The sequence below is a fragment of the Lissotriton vulgaris genome, chromosome 2_1, assembly GCF_964263255.1.
Source record: "Lissotriton vulgaris chromosome 2_1, aLisVul1.2, whole genome shotgun sequence".
Lineage (NCBI taxonomy): Eukaryota > Metazoa > Chordata > Amphibia > Caudata > Salamandridae > Lissotriton > Lissotriton vulgaris.
In genome coordinates this window covers 1,345,551,600-1,345,564,957 of record NC_141687.1, presented here as the reverse complement: position 1 = coordinate 1,345,564,957, position 13,358 = coordinate 1,345,551,600, and positions in this window count along the sequence as shown.

Here is a 13,358-nt window from a genome sequence, read left to right as displayed (position 1 = left end):
TTTATAGATGTGAATTTGTAATTTATATATTTGATGCAATTATTCAAATGATTTTGTCTTTTATGGTGTACAAACTCTTATAATTGAAAAAAACTAAAAAAAGGAAAAAAAGAAAGTAAAAATGAAATTTTAGAAAGTATACAAAGAAATGAAATAATAAAAGTAATGAAAGTCAATATGTTAAATGTCACTGTTGTAATTCTATGTAATAACTAGCCCAGGCAAGAGTAAATCCCCAAATATAAGTGATAGATAGGCCACATTTGAGCGTGCTCCATGTTCTTCAGATGAGGCAGGTGGACCACACCCCACTGCAGCTGCAGCAGGAATAGCCAGAAGGAACACAATCATTAACAATTTCTTTGCAAAAGCACGTCACAGTCACATTGTGACTGTCCTTAGCAATCAAGGAACAGTACAAAATGACCACATGAACAAATAAATTCATTGCAACACACATTCCCTGTGTGCATGTCAGTCCTCATTAGCACATCACTCTGACAGGTGTAAGTGCTATCAATCTCACGAATAGCAAATAGATGGTGGGTATGTCACTTCTGTACAGAGAGGCTGTTTAGGGTGTCACGTTTCCGAAATGCCAAATGTAGTACTTAATCCCACTCAACAGCATATCACATGTGTATAAAAACATGACATGACGGCTGTCATTGGTGTTCAGAAAAAGACAACAGGGTGTCATTTGGGGTCAAATATGACATTTTGGGTGTCATTTGGGGTCAAATATGACACTTTGGTGTCATTTGGGGTCAAATATGGACCACCCTGATGCAGAGATGCCCCTGTGACTCACGTCCCACAACATGCGCAATATGGACGTATGGGGGATGACATCAGGAGTAGTTTGTGCATGTGTCAGAGTGTGGCCTGTTCCTTTACGGATGTGGTCCACCTCAGTGTCATGGCGTGCACCATGTCATGTTAACTGGACTGCAGCCATGCTAATTGTCATGCAGTGTCACTTGCATTGTCAGTGTGGCTCATGGTCCCACAGCTTTGCAGGGTTCAGCACATGTGCATGGTTTACTTGTGAGATTAGTGATGTGAGGGAGGCCCCCTCTGGGCACCTTGTTGACGGAGCCCTACTTGCTGTTTCTATGTGTGCTGCAGTATGCCAAGGAGATCAGGGACATGATCCAAAGTCATTGTGGGTGTGCACTGTGCTATACTTAATTGTGCATGTGTTCGGAAATGTGCCCATCTCCCCCGTCCCCCCAGTCCCTGGTCGTTACTCACCATGTTGCTGTTGGGTCAGGTCATGCTGAGCAGTGTCTGGTCCCCCAACTCCAGCCACTGTCTCTCCACTGATGACTGTGGACACCATTTCTTCCATCTCATCCAGCTCCAGCTGTGGTGCTGGGCCTCCAGTCTGCATTGCTGCTTTCCAGTTGATAGCGAGTTTCAGCTTGGTTTTGAGCTTCACATCATTCCAGCACTTCTTGGCACTTCACTCCGACTGCATTCACCTTGGCCAAGATGGACTGCCATATTGCATTTTTAGTTGCCTATGACACAGTGGAGGTGATGAACAGTTGTTGGTGGTGTTCTATCACCTCCGTAATCAGGATCTTGTTTTCCTACAGACTGAATCGCGGGTTCTTCCTCTTCCCCTTGCCCTTCTCCTTCCCCGAGGTCCCTGGCTGGTCCTCTGGGGGGTTTGTGGAGGTTCTGGTTAGCTTCTGTAGTTGCTCCATGGTGCCTCTCAGTTGTTTGGTTTTTTTTTTGCAGCTTTTATGGAGATTTGTTCCACCTGACGTGGGAATAGCAAGCCTGGAGCTGCTTATCACAGATTTTTGATCGCTGTTGGGCCCATCACCACTTTTTTCACGTTCGGGTTTCCTTTTTTACCTGCGTCCCGGTAATTTTAACGTGGACATTTGACGCTTTACCGGGATACTATTGCCTGTTGCCAGAGTGTTCGCTGTTAACACAGCGTTAGTTTCCCGCGATAGACGGCATTATGTGAAATCTAGGTTGGCGATGATTAACGCCTGTTCTTGAGAATATCCACCTTTTTGCGGGAAAAAGTGTCCTTTTTAATGTGTGAAGGGTCAGGAGCCTGGTCACCTCCGAAGGATCCATTCTACATACATGTGACTCATACTTTCAACAATGCCTGATAACATCATACATTTTAACATTCTTTCAAAATCTAGTATCACGTAGCGTGCCTCGTATGTGGCCTAGGAGAAGGAACATTCATCCATATGCTACCAGGACACATGTAATAATAATCTCTAAATTGTAATGCAATTTTGTTTTTACAAGAGTGTGACTCACACTGTAATTGCAATGCTCAGTAAGCAGACACACCGCCTCGTCTGATGTGCAGGATTGAACAAACCTCTCCTGACACACGATCTGCCCCCATAAATCACTGTCGTACCTAGTAATAGTCCCTATACCTATCCCCACCGATCCCCTGATATAATTGCCATTTCTTGTAAGAGACCTTATTATAAAGAAATGGCGATCATGTATAGTACAATTCCTGACTGAACTGAAAGAAGCTTTCATTATAACAACTGGAGGTATGGTTTCCTTCTATTCTGTATAAATAGACACCTGAGGCAACTGATAGTTTTGTGAGCTCATTCCTTTGGGAATGGCGCAACTGTAGAGCTAGTTAAGTTATCAGAGACTGGCCCAATAAAAAATAAAAAAACATACATCCCTCACCAACTTTCTCGTAATTGCAAAACATTTGTGCGTCTTTTTTCAGACGGTTGGCGGAATTCCAGAGTAATAATGAACAGGTGAATAACCTTTTTTTTTTGGTTTCAGCATTGCTTCATTTGAGCTGGAGGGGCCCACCAGTACTCATTTTTGGGGATCAGCACTTATTTTTCCTCATCAAACGTTGACCGTGAGCGAGAGAGGGAAAAACACACACAGGGTAAAGAAGAGAAGATAAAGACGGCAAAACAGTGTCAAAGGGAGAAAGCAAGAACCTGCCAGTGAGGCATAATCAGGCAAGGTGTGGTTGATAGCTGATTACAGTGAGATGAGGTGGATTTAAGACTACACATTTGGCGTGCCAACAGCCTGGGCTTCGGGGGCAGAACACTGGACACCAGCACTCATTCTTTTACAAATTAAGCACTGGCCCATCTTGTTGGTGGAACCATTGTCACAGGGTAAAGGCGAGCATGTTTGGGCGTAATTATCGAACCCTCAGGTAATGTGGTGGGTTGACAAATTGAGTTGTATTAATATGTTGTGATTTTCCATTTTATGTATTAGTGAAAGGTGTAAGATTTCAAAGCTATACACACTAATATGTTTCTTGGATTAGTAATGTGTCCAATTGTATCAGTCTACTACTTCTCCCAGGAAGTTAAAGCGATTTGAACTGACTATTTAACACCCATGTTCAAAGAGGCAAGACTGGGAATCTTTAGCATAGAGGTTCTAGGCCATGTGGCCTTGTGAGGTAGTCACTTCCTGGGAGAACCTTCTAGAATAAAAAGTAACTAAAAACTTGCCATTAATGGTTTGCATTGGCAACTTGCAGATAGGATATAATAAACGAGAATCCTCAGGTTAGGTGTAGAGGAGCCTACATATGCCAGAAGGAAGAGGTAGAGCACTTTATATTCGGATGAGGTTTGACTATACAAACATAAAGACAGACATGTCGCTCAAACATGCAAATATCCTGTCCTTGAAACATTAAAACACTTCTGTTCCTCGCCTACCATTAAGAAGCATCAGGAAGACATGTTAGATTTACAAGCAAGTGACACTGGTATTAAGTTATATGTTACGACCTCTAAAGGCACTACATTGTTCTTTCACTACATAGACACCACTACCTTGGCCTACCACTGTATCAACTTGGTATGTATGTAATGTAATTTGTGAAAGGGGTCACATCAACCGTAACCTAGCGTCTTAATCTAACCAACCCCCTTGCCTAATTCACAGTCTCAGAATTAATTAGAACTACCCCCACCATAACCCTAAAATAATGTTAAACCTTATCTTATCCCTAAGCATAAGCTTTGCCTCAGTCCTAAACCTATTCTGCCATAAGCCTAAAACTACCCTAAACCTAACCCTACCTCTTATCCTAACTCAAAACCTAGGCTCATGCCAATACTAACCATTACTCAAACCCCATCAAGTCATTGCAATGTGGGGTGCCACAGGGGTCGGCTCTTAGTCCAACCCTATTTAACATTTATGTGGCCCCCCTTGCTAGACTAGTAAGATCGCAGGGGATGGAGGTGGTGTCTTACGCCGACGACACCCAGATCATGGTGTCACTGGCTCACTCTGCCAGTACATCCGCATTCAGCTTTAGGTCATGCATGCAACGTGTGGGGGAGTGGATGATTCTCAACTCCCTAAAGCTGAATGGCGACAAGACAGAGGTCTTGGTCTTTGGTAAAGATCAAGACATGTGGTCGAGCGAGTGGTGGCCTTCATCTCTTGGCATCTGGCCCACTCCCTCCCAATCGGCCAGAAACCTCGGCGTCATTTTTGACACCTCACTTTCCATGACGCTCCAAGTGAATAGGACCGTGGCCACCTGCTGGGGTGTTATCAATATCTTAAAGAGAATCCTCCATTATCTCTCCTTCCAGGCGCGCAAACAGATTGCAATTGCTCTTGTTGGATCCAGACTCGATTATTTTAATTCTCTGTATGTGGAGTCCAACAAGGGCCTTATCCATCGATTGCAAACTGTACAGAACGCCGCAGCGCGCTTTGTCTTGGCCCTTCCTATAGCATCTTCTGCCACCATTGCTAGGAGAGATCTCCACTGGCTTCCTGTCCAGTTTAGAATTTCCTTTAAGCTCCTATGTCTCACATATAGAGCACTTGCGGCTGGCCCTGTAGACGCACTTGGTACCTTGCTCACCCGTTATGTACCCACGAGATGCCTGCGATCAGCCGGGTTACATCAATTGGTAGTGCCTCGTGCTAGATTGACCAGATGGGGAGCAAGAGCTTTTTCTGTTGTCGCTCCTCAGCTCTGGAACTCTCTTCCGATGGAAATAAAAATCTTACCCTCTATCGACTTGTTTAAAAAAGCCTTGAAAACCTGGTATTTCACCAGAGCGTATCAATGAGATACTGCTGTCTGACCCGGCTTGTTTTTGTATTTGATTTAGGCGCCTTGACGCCCATTGGGCTAAGTTAGCGCGATACAAGATACAATTCATTCATTCATAACCCTAGGAGTTTCAATATAGTAGTGCCTATATGGTGGTGCGCTGATGTAGCTGAGATGAAGCTGCAATGTGTGTCATTGCCACATCTTTATTGATGTGCTAATGATGCTCCTCCTGTTTTAGCAGCTCATACCACACGGCTGTGATTTCTGGCAATGCAGCCATCTGGGGGCCTGATCTAGAGATGCCGACTAACAAAAGCCCTGATAGTTCTGAATGCGGACGCAAGTCTGCTTGTGGATCTCCCATGCAAGCTTAGCACCTTCCTCGCAAATTTGATGTATTTCAATTAATCTTTCACTCTAAATCAAGGCCTAAGCCTTATTTTCTCCAGGGCTTCTGCTAAATCAGCACCTTTCTATGAACTCTACTGTAATTGTAGAGTGATGCCCTGCCTTGGCATTCATTCAAGTGAGGAAGACCTTAAACTGTCTCATTAACCCACCCTGACCTGTCTACAAACACTGTAATTTGGAAGAAATCAGAGCAACATGTCAACAAAGGCGCCTGTCACACTCGCATGCCACATGCAGAACGAAAAGCCCCTCTTGGGTATGTTATTAAAGGAACACAAAGCCAGAGGCAGAATATGTTGCATCTTGCAGAAGTTGCCCAGGCTGTCCACGATGTACAGCTCCATCCAAACAGGTACTGAAGTCTTCAATGCATACCAGAGTGATGACATTTTCATAGCACGATTCAACTTGTTTATGGGGATTCTTCTTAGGAAATACATCACCTACTATTCTGCTTGTTGTTCATACAACTGTGCATGGTTGTCAATAATGTGTAGCCTGGAGTTGCAGCTGCCGCGCCAGGCCTGCCCGCTGTACCTTTGGCCTTGTCTTTCTACCCTGGTCTGTGGGAGAATAGAGTCAGCAGAGGGAACAGAGAAACATGGCTTCAAGATTCCTGTTTAATTTCTGTGTTTTTCAACTCGTCCCACTAGCCCTTCAGGTGCACATGGACGGATGCTGAGCATCTAAGGGTGGAACAAGGGTTCACCCAAGTATTGTCTTTGGTGATCAAAGGATGGATCATGCGATACCAGCCAACTTGAATTCGGTGTAATATCACATTTATTGTCAGAGACAAATAAGTGTCATAGAGTATAGGCTGGCGCACCAACCCTATTAATTTGTTTCAGCAGAATGCTTTGATAAATGCTGTACTGCGATCCTCACTCTATCAACCTGAGCAGTATGCTGGATGCAATTATATCACTCCAAAATCAAGGGGTTTGCCCTACTGATCCCACCACACCTGGGCAGAAGGTATAACATATATAAACACGATAATATGTGGGATCAAATTGAAGGATCACTCTAGTAGAGAGAAGATTAATTAATCTCTAATACTAGATATCACTATCCAAATCACCATTTATGTGTATAATTCTAAAATCCCAAGCAAACACCAATTCCAAGTAGCAGATATTATTTATCAAGCAAACAGACATTAAATGCATTAACAAAACACCACAACACATATAATGTACATGTAGAAAAACAAATAAATAAACGTATTTTCTCTTCCACACCAAATCGCTTTTTAAATATACATGGCTGTAATATTCAATAGTCCACTGCAGTCTATAAAGAAGGTAGTCCAATACAGATACACACAGGAGGGAACCACAGAACCCTCAAATGTCCGTGGAGTGTATCCACATTATATGAAGATGCCATTATATCGCCATACCATTAAAGCTCAACACATACTCCTTCTCACATACAACATACATGTGCAAAGAACAGAAAAGACTCAGGGGCAGATTTACAATAACTGGGATGCGCCAGTTATTGTGCGGCGCATCTCCGCCACCCATGGTGGGCCGCATTTACAATGCGGCGCACCATTGGGCAAAAACGTCAGAGATGCGTGACGCATCTGTGCCGTAAAGGTGGCACATTGCTGGAGTTGCGTCGCAAGCGCGACGCAGCTCCAGCAAGGCTCGGGGTGCCCTATCTGTCCAATGCTGCGTCAAACCTTAAGCCTGCTTCAAGCAGGGGCAGGGTTTTGACGCAGCATTGGCCTAAAAGTGACTGAGTGAAATCTTGTAGATTTCACTCAGCCACTTTTGCGAGGCGCACCTGCCCCGGAACGCCCAGCCTGCGCCGGAACGCCCACATGTGGCGCAAGGCTTTACAACGTGACGCATCTGCCTAGATGCGTCACGTTGTAAATGGGTCGCAGGGATGCGCCACGTTCACGCCGCTGTTGCGTGACGCAAACGTGGCGCAAGTCCATCATAAATCTGCCCCTCACAGTGTTGCCCATGTGACTTTTCTTAGATGCAGGAGACAGGCAATGCGGCAGGGGGAAAATATCCCGGCGCTGTCAGTTTTCATTTCAATGTACAGATGTGTAAATATTTAAAGAGGGGAAACTGCCTCATTCCAACGGAAGGAGAACCTCTCATATTTATGGTAAATCATGTCCACGAGGGATCTAGGACGCTGTTAATATCAAGAGAACCTGAGGAAGTGATAAAAGGGAAGCGAGCATTTTCAGCTGTTGAAATCTAATAGAAACTGAAGGAGATATTAAGAACAGCGGATGGAAGTAGAGAATTTGCAGAGGGTTTTGGTAGTTCAAGGACAAATAGCTTAGAACGAAGAGAAACGTATAAACGAGAAAGAGGAGAAAAAAGTTTGAAAGAGAAACAGGAGAAAAAAAAACAGTAGAATGCCAAGGGAGGGAAAGTTATCTAAAAGATTTGAATGGTAGTTTATGTGGAGAATGGTTTCTTTTGCTCAATGCGTTTATGTTACCATTATATTCCTTATACGAATGTAGTCCTGTATTGAAAATGTTTATGGGGAAAGTGTGTGGTTTGCAACGCATTCCTCATTACAATGCCCGGTGGAGTTAGAATAGGAAATTGGGTTGTAATGGACAATGCGTTGTAATGGATTGCGTTGTAAAAGTTTTTGCAGGATAAAAAACAATGGGTAATGGCACGCGTTGTAAATGAGTGCAGAGTAAAGTGTCCTATTTCCTCATTACACCCAGTGCTGATCACTAAAGCTCCTAGGCCTCACACATATACATTCTGCAATACAGTCTAGGCTGGATGAACCATCGTGACCAAGGGGTGTGAGGAATGTACTACACACTTTCCCCATACACATTTTCAATACAGGACTACATTCGTATAAGGAATATAATGGGAACATAAACTGAATAGGGCACTTTACTCTGCACTCATTTACAATGCGTGCCATTACCCCGTTTTTTTACTCTGCAAAAACGTTTACAACGCAGGGCTTTACAACGTAATCCATTACAACCCATTATCCATTACAACACAATTTCATCGGCGTCCGCAGGGGGGGCAAGGAGGGGCGCTTGCCACCCCCTGGAGCGCCCCTCTGCGCATGCCCATGTTACAAATGCACCCTGGAGGGAGGCCTGACGCCGGGGCCCGTCCTCAGGTAGGACATCAAGGCGACCCCTTCAGGTCCTCATGGGCGCAAGAAGTGTGGGGGACGCGGGGGATATATCCCCATCAGATTCTAGAGTGGTGGGGACACAGGGGACAGGGGTGGGGGGGACGAGGGGACAAAAGAATTTCCCCACTCCCTTCAGTTATTCACAGGGCCATTTGCGCGCGAAAGCGCTACCTAATGGCCCTGCACTTGACCTGCCTGGAGTCAAAGAGGCCACTCGCCCTCTGTCTTTTGTTATTCTGCAGTAAGGCTCGGCGGCTTTCTGCGAAGGGCAGAGAAGTAAAAAACGCGGTCTCATTTACCCAGGAAGGCAAGGACAGTGTCCACTTCCCCTGATCTGCCTCTTGCATCTGTCCTCCTCCCCTCTCTCTTTCTTTATTCCTCCATCTCTTTCTGTCTCTGTCTTGCTCCTCCTAGCTGATTTCAAGAGACAGCTCTTACTACTCTCTTGATTATCCTTTTCTTTATTTATTTCCCTGTGTAATGGATCTAAAAAAGGCGGAACACTTTGGCTAGAAATGTCCTCATTTACTGACCATTTCATAATTTAAAAAAAACATCGGGACGGAGAGAAAAAATAATAAAATACCTACATAAAGCAATACAGTGTTCAGCAGACAGGCCAGATTATTATTTACACCCATACACATTGGCGCCACTTTACAGAGTTTGCCAGTGAAAGCGCTACTTTCTTTTTTTCTTTCTTTGAACACCATTGTTTTTCCAGGTTGGGGAAGTGCACCATTCCTAAATGGACTGCAATATCTGGTTGATGGGTGGAGTGGAAACGTTTAATATGATCGTTTTCAACTGTTTTAATTATTTTAGCTTATAAAATGTGTACTGTGGCTCGGGATGTGGCCTTTTTTAAACCAAACTTCTTACATTTTGAAAAGATATGAGCAATGGACATTGAAACGAGTCCCTTCCTGGTCCTGTAGCCATTGCCTGAATTTTTCAGGCAAAATCACTTACTGATTTCTGAATAATGAGTTTAAAACTGTTAAGGTAACCATGTTGTTCCTGAATACAGTTCACATGCTTTCCTTATTCTTGCATTCCCTATGAGTGTTTGTTTTTTCCAGGGTGTTATTCATTTTTTTTCAGGCAGCATTTTACTGTTGTCTTGTCTTGTGCATAATTTGAATTTAGTCGCAGCACAATTGAGTTGTAGCTGAAGGCAGTGCATGTTTCCCTCAGTGGGGCAGTGTGGTGTTCAGTGTGGGAGAGGATGTGGCACTCTGGCCAGAGCTGCTGAATTTGGAACTGGAGCACCATGTTCAGCCTTCATGACCAGTCCACCAGACCACACTCCTGACAGAGCTCATTCCAATACTACACCTTAGAAGGCCCGAAAGACCTTAGAAGCCCTGGTGTCTTAGCACCAGCAGGTGGACCCAAACAGTGGCAAGTGTGAGTTAAACTTGAAGGCCTGTCCACCACAATCCATACTGCAGTTCACCTCCAGTCTTGCGACATATGCAGGCATACGAAGAAGCACACCCTAGATCGACAGTGACTGTCACTGAGGTCACAAGATCCTTGAGGCCAGTCCACCGCACCCATTGGTACATCCATTGCCCTTTTTCAGCAGTAGTGGTGCAACTCACCAGGCATCAGCAATGAAGGATTTGTATGCACACCAAACTTAGGGGGTGATTATAATGGAGGTGGGACCGCCACGTCACCCCGGCAGTGGCGGTCGCACCGACCATCGGTGACTGCATCATCGCCAGCCGCATTACAGGCGAGTGGTTCCTTGATGGTCGGAAAGAGCAACCACCGCGCAACCAACTGGCTCCTTGAGCCGGCCAGTGCAGCGGAGGGGCTTGTGGTTCCCACAATGCTGGTGGTGCCTACCAGGCACCACAGTAGGGATTATGATACCCCTTACCCGCCGGCCTATCCATGGCGGTTCACCTCCCCCATGGAAAAGTTGACGGAAAGGGACATTGGGGGGCCCGTAGCAGGCCACTTATCCCCTAGCCCCCAGACAAGGGACCCATATCACTGCACCATGTGGCAGGCACCGTATTTTGCCTGCCACGTAGTGCAGTGATATATGTAACATGTCAGTTTTTACATTGCGGCGGATTATACAGCCAGCAGCACCTGCTGCAAGGTAAAACATAGGCACTGCGAACGCCATAGTTGTGGTCGCATTGTAATGCCTATCGTAGGGCCGCTACCTTGAAGCCAGCGGTCCCATTCCCCGATTCGATGGCGGACGGACTGAAGTCGGTCTGCCATCATAATCAGCCCCTAAGTTTGCAAACTTCATGGCTTCATGCAGAAACACTTTTAACATGTGCAGCCTGCTTTCGGGCCACTGGAGTTATGCAGCAATGGAGGTCAAAATTATGTTGCAGTGTTGACTAAATTATGCAACAATACAAAGGCTGCAGCGTAATGCGGTGCATTTTATGATACTTTATTATTTTGACATATTTGTACAGCCTCTGCAATGCTTTTGCCTCATTAGTACCTGTGTAACATACAAATGTAGCAGTGGAAAAGGTGACAAGTCAACCTTTGCAAAGGGCCCTACACTTCACAGCAACATAAGTCACATTTGTTTTAGTATTTTTTGATCCGTTTGAGCTCACAATTGTTTTGGGTCAAATCGTTAGATTATGTACAGATGATGTATTATGTGCCAAATACAATACAGCCAAAGTTAAGTGGAAACATTTTTCCACTTAACTTAATTTTGCCCCAGCAGTGTAGTTGATCAACTTGTAAGTTACCCAAACCCAAAAGTCGAGTTTGGGCACAATTTGGATTTTAAAAGCAGTCCTACAACACAGGGCTACTTTTAAACTGACCTCAGGCTTTAACAGTGCACACATGCAAACGCAGAAAGGGCTGCTGGCCTCTAAACTGCAATGCCCTATTATATTCTAGGGACTTAAAGGTAGTTCTAACCCCCCTGCCCTATTATGTACTAGGGCCTTATAGGAGAGGTCATGCCAATCATAGGGGTATCCTAACCCATAGTGCACCCTGGTGTATGTAGGTGTTTTCACAGTATCTTTAAGTTCCTCTTTCAGAATAGCCCTGGACCTGTGCCTGTTCAGGCAGAGGCCGGGGTCAGTCAGAGTCAGGTACCACCGGTACCAGTCAGCAAAACGTTGGGGAGTGCCCAGGGCACAGGATGGCTTTGTAACACTAAAAAAGCACAAAGTCAGAATTTAAAACTTAACACCATGGTTAGGGGGTTCTCTTTAATAATCAGAATTGATTTATATTCTAATGAACCCATTTTCCAACATTAGGATAAGGAAAGACTGGGGAAAATTCATAACGTTCAAATCTATACCTTGAAGTTTTCATGCAGTTCTTTGATGACAGTTAATCCTTTCAGTGCTGTGCACGTTCAGCGGACGTCACGTGCACTACCTCGGTAGTGCTGCGCACGTCCGCTGAACGTCGCAGCCCCGCCCACGCAATAGAACGTTCCGCAACTGCATGGAACGTTCAGCGCAGCGGAGGGGTTAATAGCTCACTGTTTAATGTTAGGATTTTAACTTATAAACTGCAAATACCAAAAGAATGTCTCAGACAAAAGCAGTAACTCACTGACCTATTTACTTGATATGCATTTTGTGAACTGCGTGGTACACGTTCTTTGCAGCAGGCATATTACCCCACTGTGGCTACATTACCAAGAGTCAAAATGTCCACTAGACAAACCTCCGATCTCTCTCAATAAAGAACATTAATCACCGAAGTTATCTTCACATTTTTATTGTTGCCTCAAAATTGCTGGACACCAGGAATGCATCAGCAGGTACTTTTTAAACCATAATGCACTTGCAAACACGACGCCCCCACCCTAAGTCAGCAACCTTTGCTTGGTGCATGAAGATGCAAGATTCATATAATTTTTTTTAAACATTTGGTCTGATTACTATTTGAATGTAAATAACAATAAAGCATACATGCAAACTATGACAACATGCCTGCTTTTCTCAATATTTCACTTTGAAAGTATGTGATTGTATTTGTTTAACGGGCGGTGATTTGTATAGGGTCACTGGGAAGTCCACAAGGTTGTCCCTGTCTCCCCCAGAATTTTAGTGTCTCCTACATCCCTGCAGGTGCTGGTGGTTGGGGGGGGGGTGGGGGGTAATTCATCCAGCCAAAGCCATGTGAAGAGTGGAGATGCAGGGGCTCTAAGTAGGGGTGAAAACACAAGAAAGCCTCATTACCAAGTAAATGGTCTTTTAAAGACCTGTGTGAAGTACTCGGGTGCGGCTGTTTGTGTGCCCTGGAAGCTGTCTCAGCCAGGAACACACTTTCTTATAACATTCACACCCCGCAGAATGACAAATCACCACTTCTAGCTGCCTCCTCATAGGGTGGGAGTGGGAAGAGGTGCACAGCAGGGGGAAAGGGATGGCCAGTGCAGGTGATGCTTTTCTTTTGTATAGGAATTTCTGCTGGCAGCAGAAATTACTTTACAAAGGAAAAGCGTCGCCTGCAATGCCATCCCTTTCCCCCTGCTGTCTGTGCACTTATATGGAATACACATTCACGGCACTGCTCTCCAGATGAATGGTGAAAAGGGCCATGGATTTGTCTCTTTTTGCATCCAAGGGCACCTACGCAGAAGCAGAGGAGGCCCAGGCAAGGAGAAAACAGGAAACATTTGACCCACCTCTATCTACACAGTGAGACCTTCAGGAGGGGCTAGATGCCAGGACCA